The sequence below is a fragment of the Corythoichthys intestinalis genome, chromosome 4, assembly GCF_030265065.1.
Source record: "Corythoichthys intestinalis isolate RoL2023-P3 chromosome 4, ASM3026506v1, whole genome shotgun sequence".
Classification (NCBI taxonomy): domain Eukaryota; kingdom Metazoa; phylum Chordata; class Actinopteri; order Syngnathiformes; family Syngnathidae; genus Corythoichthys; species Corythoichthys intestinalis.
This window is the reverse complement of record NC_080398.1, coordinates 38003640-38023201: the sequence shown is the minus strand read 5'-3', so window position 1 is coordinate 38023201 and position 19562 is coordinate 38003640. Positions and strand designations below refer to the sequence as shown.

The 19562-nt window shown below is 39.0% G+C and overlaps 1 protein-coding gene across 1 annotated transcript in view; it reads right to left on the bottom strand.

Annotated features, from left to right (window-relative positions):
* Nucleotides 1–19562, bottom strand: part of lin28aa (lin-28 homolog Aa) — a 100670-nt gene that overhangs the window by 67643 nt on the left and 13465 nt on the right. The window lies entirely within an intron of this gene.

Below are 19562 nucleotides of genomic sequence, written 5' to 3'. Positions count from 1 at the left end.
GGACTCAGTAAAAGGAGTTAAGACTAAGGTGAACGCGCAGGGTTTGGCCTTTTGGCCAGGTTGTCGGAGTCTCGCCAGCCTGGATCGTTGGACCTGCGCCAGCGCAGGTCTGGCCGTTCGACTGGCATGATTCTGGCAATCTGGCTAAAAGGTCAGATTACTTCAGTGTTTTTTATGCTGTCATCGACCTCAAACAAGTGCATCTGATCCAGGACAATACCTGGAGTGGAGGTGGACTTTTAATAGGCGGACTAAAGCCTGAGTTATGCTCCTGCGTTGCGGTGACGGCGAAGTGATTACGGCGTCAATGAGCATTAGAAAATTCTGCGGTGAGGGAACACGTTGCTCTGTAATTCACCACCAAGCCACTAGAGGGGTGTGACATTGTGTTTGTACAGTTTTGGGTCATGCTTGTCGACTTCCTGTAGTTTAACGGAGAAAAAATAAATCATCAACATTGAATAAATGTTGGTCATAAAAATGTTGAGGCACTGGCGACGCAAAAGACTGTTTCGAGGCGGTCTATTCGACTTTTGATGCCGTACAGAGAGTTCTAGCCTCGGGTGGAAACCAGCAAGCTGTGGCGGCTAGCTTCAAACTGGCGTCGAGCACTGCGTCCAGTGTTTTGTCCAAGGTCTGCAAAGCACCCGATTTGTTTGCTGTGTCCTACAACCAGCCAGTGGGAAGCCTAGCAAATTTCTGGCGGCTATGCAACTTCCCAAACTGCGTTGGAAGCCTTGATGTTAACGTTATTATAAAGGCACCGAGGCACTGTCAATCAGTGATGATTATTGAGTGTTAACTGTCTGTTGTTGAAAATTAAACATGAAAACAACTCTTTTGACACCAAACCTGTGTTTTATTCTTCATGTACTTGAAGTGTGACACGTCAATAAGTCACAGACGCACAGCAAACATATGTAGACAATAAATGATGAAGTGCACAACCAAAAATATGACATAAAGTGATAAAAAGCTGGCAGTTTTTGGCCGAATGGGTCACCGCTTCGTGTGGCCACTCCATTCCGAACACACACGTCTCGGTGGTTCTTCCATTTTTTTATTCAATCGCTGAACTTTCCATTTGACAATCTTAATGATGTCTTGCAGAGACTTGCTCTTCGATGATATTCCCGTCGGCTTGGTCAATTTTGCGTGTAGAAAAATAATGTTTGACACTGGCAGTGATTTCGAGCTGAACTGGAAACAACATTCTGAGCGGACCAATCACCGTCCATTTCCGCTACGTCACATGCGTCGACGTGACGCTAGGGTTTAAAAATTCAATAGGAGTGCGTCAGGCTACGGCGCAGGGTCATAAATCAGGTCTTCCTTGACGGCGCAGGTCTGACGTGGAAGCATAACTCGGCCTTAAAGACTATACGACAGGAAAAAAATTTCTTAAATAGCATTATTATGTGAATTAGAATCATATTTTGAGACGATTCCACTGTATACAACAATTTAGCAAAGCGCAGATGACGAGAAATTAGTCTTTTAATCTGCTGGTTAGCCACGCCTACCATTATAGGGCTCAAGCGTCCCCAACAGTTGGATGACGTCAGCGGGAGACTGGGCTCATCGGTTTTACTATACAGCCCATTGAGGGGGAATTATTCAGAACGAGGAAAACGCGACGAAGAGAGCCGCAAAATGTCATTGTTTCAGTCTCTCTACTCCAATGTTTTTACAGGATATTCTTTTTATCCAAGTATTTTTCCCCAATAGCTAAATAAATGGCTTGAGAAGGACTAGTCAGCCCGTCGAGGGGAACTATTCACAACGAGGAAAACGCGACGAAGAGATCTGCAAAATGTAATTGTTTCTGTCTCTTTACGTCAATATTTTTACACGATATTCTTTTTATCCAAGTATTTTCCCCAACTGCTAAATAAATGGCATGGTCATGACAAATAACAGTCTTGTGCTAAATGGAATATGAAATAATAAAAATGCACTTATTCAGGACGACATGGCAAAATCACTCCATAATGGTCAAAACTGTCAACTTCATCTTTACTGTCGCACCTCCCGAACGATATTTTATGACACCTAAATCGGACATATGTCATTTCCCTTCCCCGGCTTCGGAGAATGTAAACAAACCAAGAGGCGTGACAGCTAGCCGACATCCTAACCCGAACCGAGTGATGTTTCAAAGTCTTTGAAGCAGAAAATCACACATAACTAGCCCGGATTATTTGACATGACAACTGGGTTGTCGATTGTCTTCGCGGATCGGCAAGCCGCCCGGCGGAGAGCAATTTACAGCTCATTCCCTGGAGGAGGGCGGCTGCAGTTGTTGTGCAGCTAACGTGCAGCTAATGTGCAAGAGGAGAGCTTTTTATATGCCTATCAATGATCAAACGTAAGTAGTCCTTTATTTAAAGAAAGTTTGTAGTGTTTACTCTGTAATCGCTGTATTCGTATTCGACATATTACAAAACAAGATGTTTACTCATTTCCTCATAAGTCCAATGGTACCACAGTAGTAGGGCTTGTTTTGGCCAACATCCACGGTGAATGGGAACCTTTTGAAACTTCAAAAAGGCGCACACGCCTCTCCCTCATACAGCAAGATTTTTCTGCAGCCGTTTCGCTGGCGTGATGCGAAAAATAGACGTATTAATCCGAAAAATCAGCTGAATCCTTAGTCCTCATACACAACAGTAGGCTGTATAGTGAAGAGGAGTCCTTCTACTGTACACGTCACAGCGCCCTCCTCCTCAATGAAAGACCGGAGCCGGAAGTCACTCATTTTCATGCCGCGGGATTAAAAAAACTAAATACTAGCGGTGTCAAACGATTAAAATTCTTAATCGAGTTACTCACAGCTTAAAGATTAATTAATCGTAATTAATCACAATTCAAACCATCTATAAAATATGCCATATTTTTCTGTAAATTATTGTTGGAATGGAAAGATAAGACAACAGATGGATATATACATTCAACATACGGTACATAAGTACTGTATTTGTTTATTATAACAATAAATCAACAAGATGGCATTACCATTATTAACATTCTGTTAAAGCGATCCATGGATAGAAAGACTTGTAGTTCTTAAAAGATAAATGTTAGTACAAGTTATAGAAATTTTATATTAAAACCCCTCTTCATGTTTTCGTTTTAATAAAATATATAACATTTTCAATCAAAAAAAAAAAACTAGTAGCCCGCCATTGTTGATGTCAATAATTACTGACACAATGCTCATGGGTGCTGAAGCCTGTAAAATCAGTCGCACCCAAGCGCCAGCAGAGGGCGGCAAAACTCTGAAAAACACAACAAGTACACCTTTCACAGTGCTGTCATTTTAATCTGTTTGAGCGGGGCATTTGTGCGTTAATTGCGTCAAATATTTTAACGTGATTAATTTAAAAAATTAATTACCGCCCCTTAACGTGATAATTTTGACAGCCCTACTAAATACATATACCCATCGCTTCCACACACATCCCAGCAGTCCATATCATTCAGGAGCATAAAATACTGCGTGTATTATGAAATAAACATGATTTTTCGTGTCACATGCACTTTAAGGTGTACGCGTTGGGTTTAGCCTTTTGGCCAGGTTGTTGGATTCTCGCCAACGTGGGTCCGGTGGTTCGGCTGGCGTGATTCCGGCAATCTGGCTAAAAGGTCAGATTCCTTCAGTGTTTTCATGCTGCCATCGACTTCAAACAAGTGCATCTGATCCAGGACAATACATGGAGTGGAGGAGGACTTTTAATAGGCGGACTAACAGGTCTTGAGGGTCAGAGTTCTAGCTAATAGACAGGTGTTCAAATACTTATTTTCAGCTGTATCACACAAATAAATTGTTTAAAAAAAATCATGCATTGCGATTTCTGGATTTTTCTTATTAAATTATCTCTCTCACAGTGGACACACACCCACGACGAAAATTTCAGACCCCTCCATGATTTCTAAATTCAAATTAGAGATGTCCCGATCTGATATTTGGATCGGATCAGACGCCGATATGGGCAAAAAAATGCGCATCGGTATCGGATCGGAACACGGGAAAAAATCCGATCCAGTTTTTTTTTTTTTTTTTTAGTCCAGTCCGGGTTTTTCAGCGCACCGATTTACATAATCCATTCCAGTTTTTGCTTCGGTTTCCCTAAAATCCAGTCCGCATTTTACGGCACACCTTCAACACACACTACATTTACATTACCGTCTCCCAATTTACCGAGAGACTTTATCGGTAAAAATGTCAGCTGTGTGGGATCATTTCACCTTGAAGCAGGGGTCCCCAACCTTTTTTGCACCACGGACCGGTGTGATTTGGGTCTTTTTTTCACGGACCGGTGTCCTGTCAAATTTTGCACCCTTATAAAATTTTGCTCCCAAAGCTTTTGTGGCGGTGAAAAAAGCCCTCTTTTATTTTCCGTTGGACTCTCAATGTTATCCAATGGTGCTAAAAAACTATTTAAACATACATGTGCAACACGGAAATGGCGTAAATTAATGCTTAACGACACGGCCAAGTCGTTAAGTGTGAGGGCTACGTGCAGTTGTTGTGTGCACCTAACATGGCAAACGTAAGTTAATATTTCTTTCTTTAAAGAAAGTTTGTAGTGTGTACTTTGTAATCGCTGCATTTGCGGTCCTTTTTAACGTTACGCGCATGCCAACTTTGTCAGAACACCAGCACTGTGCGGCAGAAAAATACAGCAAATATAAAATAGCATTTGTTTTTAGCCCCGTCGTGTTAAGTGCAGGGAAAAAATACAACTCACCCGCTGAATCAGTGGGAGGCCTGAGTTTGTTTCGTTGAGACGAGATGGTCCCGAGATGGGAGAGTGAGAGAAGCTAGCATCACAAATACGCGATGTTGGAAATTGTAGCACAGTTTTCAGCGCGCTCCTAGTGATGTCAGGATATTCCGAAATGACTTTAATCCAGAACTTCGGTAGAGTTGTTTTCTCAAATGTACATTTAAGGTCGCCGTCATTTGCGATCTCTACACACTAATATTCCTGTTGCACAGACATGCTCGAATCACTCGCTTTATTCACATACGGGTCACGAATTCACTCCTTTGCAGTTCGTGGGTCTTTAGTGATTGGGAAGTAGCATTAATTTTGTTTTCTTCAAGGTTGCAGGCACATCTTCTGGCTCGTCAGGTTCCCTTTTCCCCGTAAAAAGTCTGTCCAAAGATGTCTGTTATTCAGTCATTCTTGTGTGGGGGCTAATTATTTCCGGGAAGAAATGTGATTGGCGACGACCTACGTCATACGTTATTATCGAGTCCAAGCGCGCATAGATATACAAAACGAGATTTAGTGCTAACAGCCCAATCAATGCATTTCTATGACGACCTCCTATCCTGTAGTTGCATATCTAAGCGGCTCAGGCCAAAGTCAATTGGCCAGAATGCAGTCGTTAATAAATTATTTATTATTTCTGTGCGGCCCGGTACCAAATGCGCCACGGACCGGTACCGGTCCGCGGCCCGGTCGTTAGGGACCACTACCTTAAAGGACGACAAAGACGAAGAGGCAGAGAGCAACATATACCACAATAAAGTCAAGCGTGGTGGTAAAGCTGTAAGAAGTTTTAATGCAACCAACCTAATCAAGCATTTAGCGAAATACCACCACAAACAATATGAGGAGTATGTTAAGAAAACCGAAGACAAGAAGAAAGGTCCTACGCAACTAGAACTGTCAGAAACTTCTGCTATGCGTGACAAACTGGCACTCGACAGTCCCAAAGCCCAGGGAATAACACGAGTCATTGCCGAAGAATTCATTCTGGATGACGAGCCATTATCTCACGTGAGTTAAAGACGCACCATCCAACACGCGATTCAGCCGCTGAAGATTCGAGAACGATTCACAAACATCCAAATTCCGATTATTGAAATATGTCAAGTAAAGCGCGGTATTCGGGACGCAATGAGAAACTGACCGCATTGCGTCCCGAAAGTAAACATAACTTGTCTTAGACCCGGGTAATGCCAATGCTCAACTCACGGCTTTAGCTCAACTCATGCCGCTGGATAAAAAACACAAGAATACCTGACTTCTGCTGACAGCCACAACAAACTATGTCAACGTCGTTTTACTGGAGATAATAAATATCATATATATAGAGAACCAGATGCTACACGACAGACTCGACTGCGTTAGCAACATTGAAGTATTGAAAACCAGATGCGTTAGTAAACAGCCGCCATCTTAAAGCAGAAGACTTCCCTAGTAGGCTGTTGAGAACCTTCCAAGTGAACCTAATTAACTTTTTATGTAAAATACTCCTAAATCGGCAAAATCTTGACTTGAATCCATCTTCAAAACAGTTTTAAAACTTTCACATGTCGAAAGTAGACTGAAGGGAAATTATGGAATAACGGTTGATTTAACAGTTGATTCGCAAAATTAAATGAATTGAATGTAGTTTAAAGCTGCTGATACAGAATGGGGACTTGAGTATTTTATTTATTGTTTTAAAATGTTAACTTGATACTGAAATAGTCGTTCATTTAAACCTGAGAGGCTTTTTATACCATTTTTGTAACTAATGCACGAAACATTAAAAGCATCTAATAGCTTGGGGGATTTGTGGGATTTTCCACTGAGGTTGTTGGTGTGTTTTGCTTTTTCAAGACAATTTACAATATTATTTGTACGTTTTACTGACTGACTATGCCATTTCTGTTTGTTATTTATAATGTTTTGTGTTTGTCACTGAATAAACAGGTCGGTTTCTTGTTACCAACCGTTGTGTGTTATTCAAACTCACAATACAGCTGGCTAGTTGTTCTCAAGGGTACTAAAACCTTTTTCAACATGAGTCTGACAACTAAGTAAGGAGGCTAAATAACTTTAAACTGGAACACATGCTCAGATAGGTCGGTATTGGCCAGTATCGGTATCGGATCGGAAGTGCAAAACAATATCGGATCGGAAGTGCAAAAACCTGGATCGGGACATCCCTAGTTCAAATACTTATTTTCTTCACTGTATTGTCCCGTAGGCTACAATAGGCCGCAACAAACATATCCGCTCAATTTTTATTTTGGACTGTTTTGTATTGCTTTGCAATTTTAAAAAGATTAACTATTTTTCTTGACCAAAACACCCTGTAGTTGCATTGCTTAATACCCCTACCTCCATTGAATGGTCAACCTGATTTGGGTAACCTTCAACCCATCCCCCCCACCTCACTCTTTGGATGGAGGGACAGCATTCCACATTACAGCCCCCCACTCCACACACTGACCACTGCTAAAAATCTAAAGTGCAGGATGTAAGGGGTGGGGGCGTGAGGGATGGGGGTGGGGTGGGAAGGCAGGGGTTGAGGTGCGGGGGGATGATGGCTATGACATTCCTTGGATGGTTGTTCCGCACAAAGACAGACAAGATTAAAAGTTTTCAGGTTGGGGGGGTGAGAAGTGTTGAAGTGACTGATGTCTTCCTTGGAAAAAAAACAGCCCAACCTAGACTACATCTTGATTTGCGATTTGATTTCCGGGTCTGTTTGACGACGCGTGCCTGGTAGCGGGGTGGTCGACTCGCTGAATTAATCAAATGACAATGAAAAAAAGCAGGGGGTTTCAATGCGCTGTCAGTAAACAATGAGACGCCTTCCAGTTACATTCAACTCAAATGACCCTTAAGCGCTTCTGCAAGTAAAAGGGCCGAGGATTAGGAGAAGTGGGCAAACAACCCACGGGACAAAGAAGCAGAATTAGTTACTCGTTGGGTGTTCAAAACGGACCTGGTGCTAAGGTGTTGAGATCACATGATCTTGAAAAATGGATTGTATTCCTGATTTTAGGTGAATATTTTAAGGAATATTTCTGCTGGTTGTACTTGTATTTCATGTAGTTTGCTAAATACTATCTCACCATTAACTGCAGGAGTTAAAAGGAACTCATTTGGGTGGGGTGTTGCCTGTGGATGCAAACAGTTGCAAAAAAGGGGGGGCGGGGGGGCTTGTTGTAAATTTCCATGGTAATGGATGATTGTAGAAATTAGGGATGTCCCGATCCAGGTTTTTGCACTTCCGATCCGATACTGATATTGTTTTGCACTTCCGATCCGATACCGATACTGGCCGGTACCGACCTATCTGAGCATGTGTTAAAGTTTAAAGTTATTTAGCCTCCTTACTTAGTTGTCAGACCCATGTTGACAAAGGTTTTAGTACTCTTGATAACAACTAGCTAGCTGAATTGGGTGAGTTTGAATAACACACAACGGTTGGTAACAAGAAACCGACCTGTTTATTCAGTGACAAACAGAAAACATAACAAACAGAAATGGCATAGTCAGTCAGTAAAACGTGCAAATAATATTGTAAACTGTCTTAAAAAAGCAAAACACACCAACAACCTCAGTGGAAAATCCCACAAATCCCCCAAGCTATTAGATGCTTTTAATGTTTCGTGCATTAGTTACAAAAATGGTATAAAAAGCCTCTCAGGTTTAAATAAACGACTATTTCAGTATCAAGTTAACATTTTAAAACAGTAAATAACATACTCAAGTCCCCATTCTGTATCAGCAGCTTTAAACTACATTCAATTCATTTAATTTTGCGAATCAACTGTTAAAGTTGTTAAAATTGCTCCCGTTATTCCGTAATTTCCCTTCTGTCTACTTTCGACACATGAAAGTTTTAAAACTGTTTTGAAGAGTCAAGTCAAGATTTTGCCGATTTAGGAGTATTTTAGATAAAAAGTTAATTAGGTTCGCTTGGAAGGTTCACAGCAGCCTACTAGGGAAGTCTTCTGCTTTAAGATGGCGACTGTTTACTAACGCATCTGGTTTTCAATACTTCAATGTTGCTAACGCTGTCGAGTCTGTCGTGTAGCATCTGGTTATATATATACATATGATATCTATAATCTCCAGTAAAACGACGTTGATGTAGTTTGTAGCTGCTGTCAGCAGCATTCAGGTATTCTTGTGTTTTTTATCCAGCGGCATGAGTTGAGCTAAAGCCGTGAGTTGAGCATTGGCATTACCCAGGTCTAAGACAAGTTATGTTTACTTTCGGGACGCAATGCGGTCAGTTTCTCATTGCGTCCCGAAGACCGCGCTGTGTATTAGTTCCGCTTTACTTGACACATTTCAATCGGAATTTGGATGTTTGTGAATCGTTCTCGAATCTTCCACGGCCGAATCGCGTGTTGGATGGTGCGTCTTTACTCACGTGAGATAATGGCTCGTCATCCAGAATGAATTCTTCGGCAATGGCTTTTGTTATTCCCTAGGCTTCGGGACTGTTGAGTGCCAGTTTGTCACGCATAGCAAAAGTTTCTGCCAGTGTTAGTTGCGTAGGACCTTTCTTTTTGTCTTCGGTTTTCTTAACATACTCCTCATATTGTTTGTGGTGGTATTTCGCTAAATGCTTGATTAGGTTGGTTGTATTAAAACTTCTTACAGCTTTACCACTACACTTGACTTTATTGTGGCATATGTTGCACTCTGCCTCTTAGTCTTTGTCGTCCTTTAAGGTGAAATGATCCCACACAGCTGACATTTTTACCGATAAAGTCTCTCGGTAAATTGGGAGACGGTAATGTAAATGTAGTGTGTTGAAGGTGTGCCGTAAAATGCGGACTGGATTTTAGGGAAACCGAAGCAAAAACTGGAATGGATTTTGTAAATCGGTGCGCTGGAAAACTCGGACCGGACCTTTAAAATAAAAACTGGATCGGAAGTCTGGATCGGAATTTTTCCCGTGTTCTGATCCGATACCGATGCGCATTTTTTTGCCCATATCGGCCTCCGATATCCAAATATCGGATCGGGACATCTCTAGTAGAAATCATCCAAATGGGAGATTTAAAATTTTGGTAGGAATATAAATTGGAATTGGAGGACATTTGAGTCTTTCATGCAGGATTTTTTGCTTGTTAAATGTTTTTATTATGTTCATGTTGGACATACGGGTTTTAAACGTGCAGCCCAGGGCCATATTAAGGCACGTGGGACAATATTTTGCAGCCGCAGTTTGACATCCAATTGTAGTTCGGTGGTTACTCTACTTATTACTTACTCTCATAACCTGAAAATTCCATAAGTAGAGACGTGTTTTCCATGTGAATGGCCTAATCCGTTCCAAGCCCAAAACTCAGACATCAGTGATGGAATGTAACGAAGTAAAAGTACTTCTACTGTGCTTAAGTATATTTTTTGTGTATCTGTACTTTACTTGAGTAGAAACATGAAGTGGTACTTTTTACTTTTACAGTGGTACCTCTAGTTAGGAACGTCTCTACACAGAATTTTCAGGTTAAGACACGTCTCAACGGAAAAAATATTGCCTCTTGTTAAGAAAGAAATTGCAGGATACGAAAGGCAGAAAAGCAGTACGGCTGGTACTCGTAGCTCCCAGAATTTACTGAACATACTCATAGCTGTTCTGCCATTGACTATTGCTGAGCATTCCTGGCATCCAATTGGCTAAGAGGGACTTCTAATGTATGTGTATGTGTGGCTCCAAGCTAGAGCTGTAACAATTAATCGTTTAACTCAAGTAATTCGATGAGAAAAAAACTTCGAATCAAATTTTGATGCTTCAAGTAGTTGTTTAATTAGAGTGGCGTAATGGTTAGTTTTGAAAGTTTGCATTTAATTTGATTAATTTGGCAGTTAATATGACAACAAAATGGGTAGGTAAGCTTTTGTTGGACCTAATATGTTTTTTTGTTGGACCTAATAGGTTTTTTGTAATGCATTCATAATTTAGATTATAGGTATATTTAGCACTTTCTTTATGGGAATATGTGTTTGAACAATGTGTCGAGAGCATTACTAAAAATGTTAGCATTTTATAGCATTTAAGTGAGTAGACTTTTTCTATGCCAGTTCTTTTTAGGGCCCGAGCACTAAGCGTGCAAAGGCCCTATTGTTTTGTTTTTTCAGGGCAAATGAAAACGGCCAATTTGGAGGCCTGAACATGCACGAAAAGTCATCAAAATTTGCACATACGTGCATAAAATTGTAAATTTCGATAATTTTGCAACGTTGCAAAAAAAAAAAAAAAAAAATGCAACAAAATGGCTCAGTGGCGCCCCCTTGAAATTTGGCCTATAACATTACGGTCTGTCAGCGTAGAGCAATGAAATTTGGGGAGTCTATACCTTGTCCAAAACCGCTCCAAAAAAGCATTGGCACCCATATTCCAAACCCAACAGGAAATCGGTTATTTTGGATCGAATTTGACATTTTTATCGATTTACAGGGTGCACATTTGAGACCTTTTCGCCTAGGGAGTTAGTTGGGTCATCTTCAAAATTGGTGAGACTGTTCAGGAGACATATGAGATCTTAAGTTTTTAAAATGGTGCGCTTTCATTCACGGGTCTGACCTGTGCGTGTTGCCAAAGTCGGACATTTTTTTGGCAAAATGACAAATTCAGTAAATGACTCATAGTTCCTTGACACAACGTTCAATCTTTTTCATATCTGGCATGTATGTGTGGTATCTCACCCTTAACATGAGTGTATTGAAATATTACCCATTAGGCCTAGCGCCCCCTAGCGAGAACAGGAAATGCCTTTTTTTACGAGACAGGTTCCTCCTCCAAGGGAAAAAAATCTGTTGACCTCAAACCTGCATCAGGGGAGCCTTAAGACCTGTGTTCAGGTGCCTGATGAAAAATATTGAGGTTTCGTTGAAGCGGAGGGGTCCAAACAGGAAAGTGAAAATGACCGTCAACAATTTGTCTCGCAAAAAACTGTGAACAGTCATAACTCAGCAGATATACAACATATCTGCGCCAAACTTCCCGTGCTTGTTGAGAGTCATACCCTGAAGGGTCTTGTAGGGGTCATTTGCATCAACTCTACAGTTCCAACTAGTGGTGACAGAAGGGAGTTTTAATAAAGGCCTTTCCTATTGGGGTTTTTTCAACGTAGAGCAATGAAATTTAGGGAGTCCATACCTTATGCAAAACTGCTCCAAAAAGTCTCTTGCACCCATTTTCCAAATCCAACAGAAAATCGGGTATTTTGGATCGAATGTGAAATTTTTATCCATTTGTAGTACAGTTTACATTTGGAGGCCTGAACATGCACGAAAACTCACCAAATTTTGCACATACATGCAGCTTTGCGTGGATTTCGATAATCTTGCGATGTTACAAAAAACTGTAACAAAAGGGCTCAGTGGCGCCCCCTTGAATTTTTCAGAAAGGCGTTTCCTATTAGGTTTTTTTTAACGTAGAGCAATGAAATTTGGGGAGTCGATACCTTGTGCAAAACTGCTCCAAAAAGTCTCTTGAACCCATATTCCAAACCCAACAGGAAATCGGGTATTTTGGATCGAATGTGAAATTTTTATCAATTAACAGGGTGCACAATTGAGACCTTGTCACAGAGGGAGTTAGTTGAATCATCTTCAAAATTGGTGAGACTATTCAGGAGACATAGGAGAGCTAAAATTTTCAAAATGGTGCGTTTTCATTCACGGGTCTGACCTGGGCGTGGACCTAAGTCGGCCATTTTTTCGGCAAAATGACAAATTGTCACAACGTTCAAACTTTTTCATATCTGGCATGTATGTGTGGGATGTGAATGTAAAGAGGCAACTTTCGAGCATGTTAGGTTCTAATGAGATGATTAGAGACGACGATCTGCCACCACCCTGACCTGCACACTGTCCGAGTTGCGCTAGGTTGCGAGGGCCCGTTCAGTCCTGCTTGCAGGCCTAGTGTTTTATTTAGATTCTCATTTATTTATTTATTTTTAATACCATTTGAGGCTAAGCTCAGGTATTTTATTTTTGAATGAAAGTACAATTCTGCATGGTTTAAAGAAACACTCTGGAATTTTATTTTGAAAGTGCAATCTTAGCAAGCCGTTATTATACATCCCTAAAATTTATTCTTCAATGCATTAAATGTTCCTAATCCGATTAATCGATTCCTCGAACTAACTAGTTGATAGATTAATCGACCACTCAAATAACCGATAGCTGCAGCGTCCTCTTCATTTGCCATTCGTATTCCGACAGCTTTACATGAGTAAAATCAACTTTTATTCTTTATTCTTTGTTTTTTACATGATCCACAACTCAGACTTTATATGTATTGTGCAATAATCTAATCGTAACATGTATTTGTTTCATGTTTTCATGCATTTTTATTAGGGCTGTTAAATGATTAAAATTTTTAATCGAGTTAATCACAGCTTGAAATTTAATTAATCGTAATTAATTGCAATTCAAACCATTTATAAACTATGCCATATTTTTCTGTAAATTATTGTTGGAATGGAAAGATAAGACACAAGACGGATATATACATTCAACATACTGTACATAAGTACTGTATTTGTTTATTATAACAATAAATCAACAAGATGGCATTAACATTATTACCATTCCGTTAAAGCAATCCATGGATAGAAAGACTTGTAGTTCTTAAAAGATAAATGTTAGTACAAGATATAGACATTTTATATTAAAACCGCTCTTAATATTTTCGTTTTAATAAAGTTTGTAAAATTTTTAATCAAAAAATAACATAGTAGCTCGCCATTTTTGATGTCAATAATAATTATGGTGCTGAAACCCATAAAATCAGTCGCACCCAAGCGCCAGCAGAGGTCGCCAGAACACCAAAAAACAGGTAACAAGTGGAAATGACACTTTGCTGTCATTTTAATCAGTTTGAGCGGGGTTTGTGCGTTAAATGCGTCAAATATTTTAACGTGATTAATTCAAAATATTAATTACCGCCCGTTAACGCGATAATTTTGACAGCCCTAATTTTTATGCATTACAAAAGATTTTTTTCTGAATTTTGGGGTGCTTGGGACATATCAGAGTATTCACATGGAAAATGTGTCTCTACTTACAGAATTTTCAAGTTAAGAAATTCCCGAACCAATTAATTTCGTAGGTAGAGGTACTACTGTACTTCACTACATTTTACAGTACGTATCAGTACTTTTTACTCCACCACTTTTCAAATTGTCGCTTGTGGTACACGTTACTTTTGTTTTTCATTGTGAATTAATGGTTTCGTTTTCATGCCTCCGGCGTAATTTGTAAGCCCATGCAACTGTACTGTCATTAGAGGCAGCAACACGGGTTCAAGCAAGATTGGGCAGGTGAACAACATATTGACCAATAAAAACCAACAGTGATGCACCTGATAGTTGCGTGCAATCCGCCATTAAACTAGGTTTTGGAGTTTTTGAGCTTGTTAAGCCTGTCTTTACAGTGCAATTTTATAGCTTGTTTTTCCGTTCTGCACAGTTTTAAATAAAATTGAGCAGTCAATGAATTTACTGGTTCCTTCTTTGAATATTGGTTCCTATTTTTGCTACGGAAGAAAATACTTTTACTTTTTACTTGTAAATTTCAGAGCAATTACTTTAATTTTTTTTTTTTTTTTTTTTTGCTCCTGTAACTGTACTTTTACTTAAGTTAAAAAAAAAAAAAGTGAGTACTTTACCCACTACTGTCAGACATAAATCTTTTATAAAGCATAAAAATGCATCAAAACATGCAACAAATACATGTTACAATTAGATTATTGCACAATAAACATAAATGAGAGTTGTGCATAATGTTAAAAAACAAAGAATAAAAGTTAAGACACTCACGTAAAGCTGTCGGAACACTTCATGGCAAATGAAGAAATGCTGGGATACACACATACACATACAGTAGAGGTCTCTTTTAGCCAATTGGATGCCAGGAAGATGCTAGGTTCAATGGTAGAGAAGCTATAAGTACGTATGTTACGTTCAGTAAACTCTGGGGGCTGCGAGTAGCGGCCATATTGTATTTTTGCCTCTCGCATCCTGAAATTTGTTTTGTGACAAGAGGCAATATTTTTCAGTTTCTACCTGAAAATGTTGTTTGTAGAGACATTTGTAAGTAGAGGCACCACTATATTAGTGTTTCCAGCATGTATTTTATGATGGGCTGCAAAAAAAAAAAAGGATATCAATCAATTACATTAATTTTCAGGGGAACTCGTTTATAAATAGTAATAAATGAAAACCCCAAATTTAAAAAATCATGAGCAAAAGGAAATATTAATCATTCTAAAATAATAAAAAAATTGAATTACTCTTTGGCTATACAGCCAATCCATTTTAACTGGGATTATGTTTGATCACTTTATCAGTTAGTTAGATACGAATTTATGACAGAATCCATATTTCCACAATTAGCATGTGTTGACTAAATATTATATAGTGGTGTCAGAAATCAGAAAATACAATACTATAAAAATAAAGAAATAAAAAAAAGAATATTTGTAGTTTCTAGTCTTTGTTTTATTATTTAAAACAAATGTTTTTAAAAGAATAAAAGATTGAAATTAGACAAAAAGGTATAATTTACTTTTTCTTTCATGCTTATGAATAAAAATATTTTTAAAAAATAAAAACATTTTTTTATTATTAATATTCTTCATGTTTTCTTTTTTCATTCATTTGAAACTTAATTTTACAATACATTAAAAATAAATACAAATGAAAATATCAACTTTTGTAATTTTTTGTTATTGTTTTAAATTACAATTCAAATTCTTTTTTTTTTTCTTCAAAATCAAATAAAGCTCTCTTTTCCGTCAAGCTTAAAAAAAAACAAAAAAAAACAAAAACGATTTTGACCAACGATGATTAATGATTTACCGAAATAACTGTCGATTAACTTGATAATCGATTAGTTGTCAATTAGTTGATCATTGGCTACCAGAGAGCACCCGATTGAAATAGATTGCATGTATATCGCCGTCAATGACAGCCAATGACTTAAACTGTCCCACAGTCATAGCCTAGTCTTTCCTATCCTCCCTCTTAGATGTTCATCAATTCCAATGGCATTGAATGAGCCAATCATGGTAGCCCTACATCTCTCTGATTAAAAAATGTACTTGACGAATATACACGTCAATGACACTGAACATACTAATCCTCCACATTGAATGATTAGACGTCGATCACCGTCAATGGCAATGAGTTATCTGCTTTTTGAGTTAAAATGATGCGAAAACGCTAATCATTGTCCGCAAGTAGAGCTTGCTAGTGACCGTTAACCCACTTCCTCTCTCCCATGTGACCTTCCTTCACCCCCCCCCCCCCACCCAAAGGCCATCAACAGCCTCCAGCATCTTAAAAAAGGTATACAAGATGAACTTTTTCATTGCCATTGACGGTGATAGACGTCGAGTCATGTGGCTCTTTTTTTCTTCAAGACTTCAAATGGATCAGACTATCTACGGCTATCAATGGCAGCCAGTGCATGAAGGTGTGAGGGTGCTGTTATATTTTAGAGGGGCCTACTGTAAAACTGTTAGAATTCTTAGCGTCTAGAAGTGCGAAGGAAGACATCAGCGTCTTCAGTGGACCATCCCCGAGACAAAGAGGGGCTCGGTCACGGGCTGAGGGGTGCCCCATTCACATGGATGTCCCCCATTGTCCACCTGCACAAAAGGCCCAGCGGATCCTGGGAGTTGATTTTCAGTGACACGCGGCTACTAATTTTACAGCCCGAGCGTCTCTTTTTCTCCTCTATGTTGCCATAACCTTTTAGAATCCATCATTGACACGCGCGCTTAAACCCCGCCCCCCTACCAAACACACATACAAAGTGGGCGGTTGTCAGCTACTGGTTGCGTTTGATTGAATGAGATGAGAACATGTTTCAACTTGAGCTTCGTTTTAAAATTATTTTATGAATAATAAAAATGATAATGCATTTTATTTCAAAGTGCCTTTCTGATCACACAAGAAGAACAAATAAAAGTCGACATAAAAAATGACATTTCTCTTATATACCCTACCCACCGACGTCACAAAACCACGTGCTCGCTGTGTGGTTCCGCCCACTTGTCCGTCATTTTGTCTCTGTATTAGCATTGTTTTCAATTGATCGAGGAATTTAAAATGCATTTCATGGAAGACCCGGTGCTTTCTGATGCCGTAAACTCACTGGATGTGTTGCATAAAATGCGTTATGTGGAAAAGCTTCGTTCTATACAGTCGCCAGATCCATATTTGATGCCCAAATCGATGTTTTTCGACCCACTGTCTTCGCCCTGTCTGCCTGACATCTGCTACGCTGATATTTACAATTATCTTGTCCACACAAAATCAGCCTATTCTCACGAAAATTTGAAAAACTTCAAGCGCTTGGAGGCTTATAAATACTTCGTTGCTGGTTGGGTGAAACAGGTCCTCGTCCACGAAAATTCGGCAGGAATCTATCTTGTGCTTGGAAAGGTGAGTTACGAAATTTTCAATTCAAAATCTTTTGTTATTGCTAACATCCACTGTCAAGTCTAATGTATTTCATGTCATTTGTCAATGGAGTTAAGGCTTTTAATGTTTATATGGTTTAGCGATAGCACTCTCACTACATACATACGTGTATGTTGTCGGCGATTAGCCTAGCAATGATCTTAATTGTGGTTATTTGTCAGCCCCGTAGACGAGGCCAGTTTCTTTCACTTGGTACCAGCTAAATATTATTCAAAAAATAACGATGGTGGAAGAAAGGGAAGTCACAAACATCTTGAATTTGAAACTATGTCGTACTACGTCGTATGTTGTCGGCGATTAGCCTCGCAATGATCTTAATTGTGGTTATTTGTCAGCCCAAAACCCTCTAAGTATATCTTAAATGCATCTTACCGGATATAAAATGACTACTACATAGTCTGTGGTGATTTTTTGGTGCCCAGTTTTCACGTCGAATTGCAGCCGTCCATTTCGGTCTTCTCTTTGGATCCTTCGGAATACGGTAAAACTTCAAGTCTCTCCTTCCATCTTCTCTGTTAGTGCAACCAACAGCCACACACGCCTTCACCATTTTGATTATTAATGTTAAGGAGCAGAAAAACACGCCGTAAATAGGAGAAATGTACGTAGCCGTAACAGGTTAACACTATGTTTTGACGGACAAGTGGGCGGTACCATTCAGGAGAGCGGAGTTGTGACGTCACGTGGGTAGGGTCTATATCTCTTGGCTCATTTGCTGCCGTTGACGGTGCGGCACATCCAATTATGTGGTGTCCAATCATCTTTCTGCTGCGATTTAAATGAGTTTATCAGGGGTGGATGTCCAATCCATTTGAAGTGGGAGGGGTCGCAAAAAAATGAACGAACATCAAATGGATTGGACGTATAGCGCTGTCAAAGACATCCAATCTAAACTCATATATAAATGTAACTTTGTCTGGCTGTGTGTGTGTGTGTGTGTGTGTGTGTGTGTGTGTGTGTGTGTGTGTGTGTGTGTGTGTGTGTGTGTGTGTGTGTGTGTGTGTTTGTTCCCCATGGACTTCGAAACTGCTGGGCGGATTTTGGCAAAATTTTACACAGTTGTACTTTTTGTTTTTGTCTGTGTTCTTGGAAGGGTTTGATCTCTGTAGGTCTCCATTTACTGTGCAAAATTAATTTGAAACTCCAAAAATTAGCATAGAAAATCCCTGATTGTGGACGCGACAGCGCCGTCCTTTGGGCAAAAGACGAATCTCTTGCAAATATAATGTTGCAGTTGGCTTTTCATGTACAAATTTAAATGTGCTATAATGATTTGTTGTGGCTTTTAGTACTCCGCAACTAGATAAGAGATTTTTTTTAAATGTGCAATTTTCCAGAATATTACTAAGGCAGTCATTTCAGCTGCATATTCATACTGTAGCGACTGTTTTTATTATGTGTTACGCCTGCAATGGTTCATGGGTAGTTGTGGTTGCTTTGGCCGAGAGTGGTGATTGCCGTTAATATTCTGGAATTTTCGGTTCAATAAAGGCGCTGTCTCTTGGGGTCGTGTGGTGTATGGGGCACAAAATTAGCAAGTGTGAAACATAAAAACTCTCATTCTTCTCCACTCCGCTCACAATAATACTGTACACAGAGATGGAAAAGCCATTGCGCATTAACCCTTTTATGGTGTCCTTTTACTATTACATAACAGCTGCATCTCTAAAGTAAGTATGTTTTATCTGCCATTGAGTTGTAATGTGATCACGTTTCACAAACCCGTCAACGCCCAGCCATACTACTAGTGAGTTAATAAATGTCATTAATTTAATGAATTTGACTTTTTGAGCTCGATTTTGTTTTTAAAGTCAAAACGAACTCTATGAACTCTGTTATTTTATTTAACATTGTAAAAGTAGAATAAATGAGCTGAAAGCTCCTTGATTGAATTAGATGCTTTATAAGGTCTTCTAAAAGTTATTTAATAATAAATAAATGCACCAATGTATTCAATTTAATGAGCATTTGGAGCATTAAAAAAAACTAAATATTAGGCCATAAGTATAACATCTTATTTTTAGAGTAGTAAATACAAAATGAAATGTCAAATTGAAAAATTAGATAACAATGAAAATAGTTCAATTCAAAGCTAGAATTTAAAATAGAATATTTCAGCTGTCAGTTTTTTTTTTATTTTTAAATTACATGGCAGATAATATATAATAAATGTTATAAACTGAATTTCAAAGGGCCATATTTTTCCAACATATAATTACAATATAATTACATACATTAGAAAAAGGCCATACATTTTTCATCATATAACACCTGTATTTTCTTTTTTTTTTTTAATTAAAACAAAAAAATA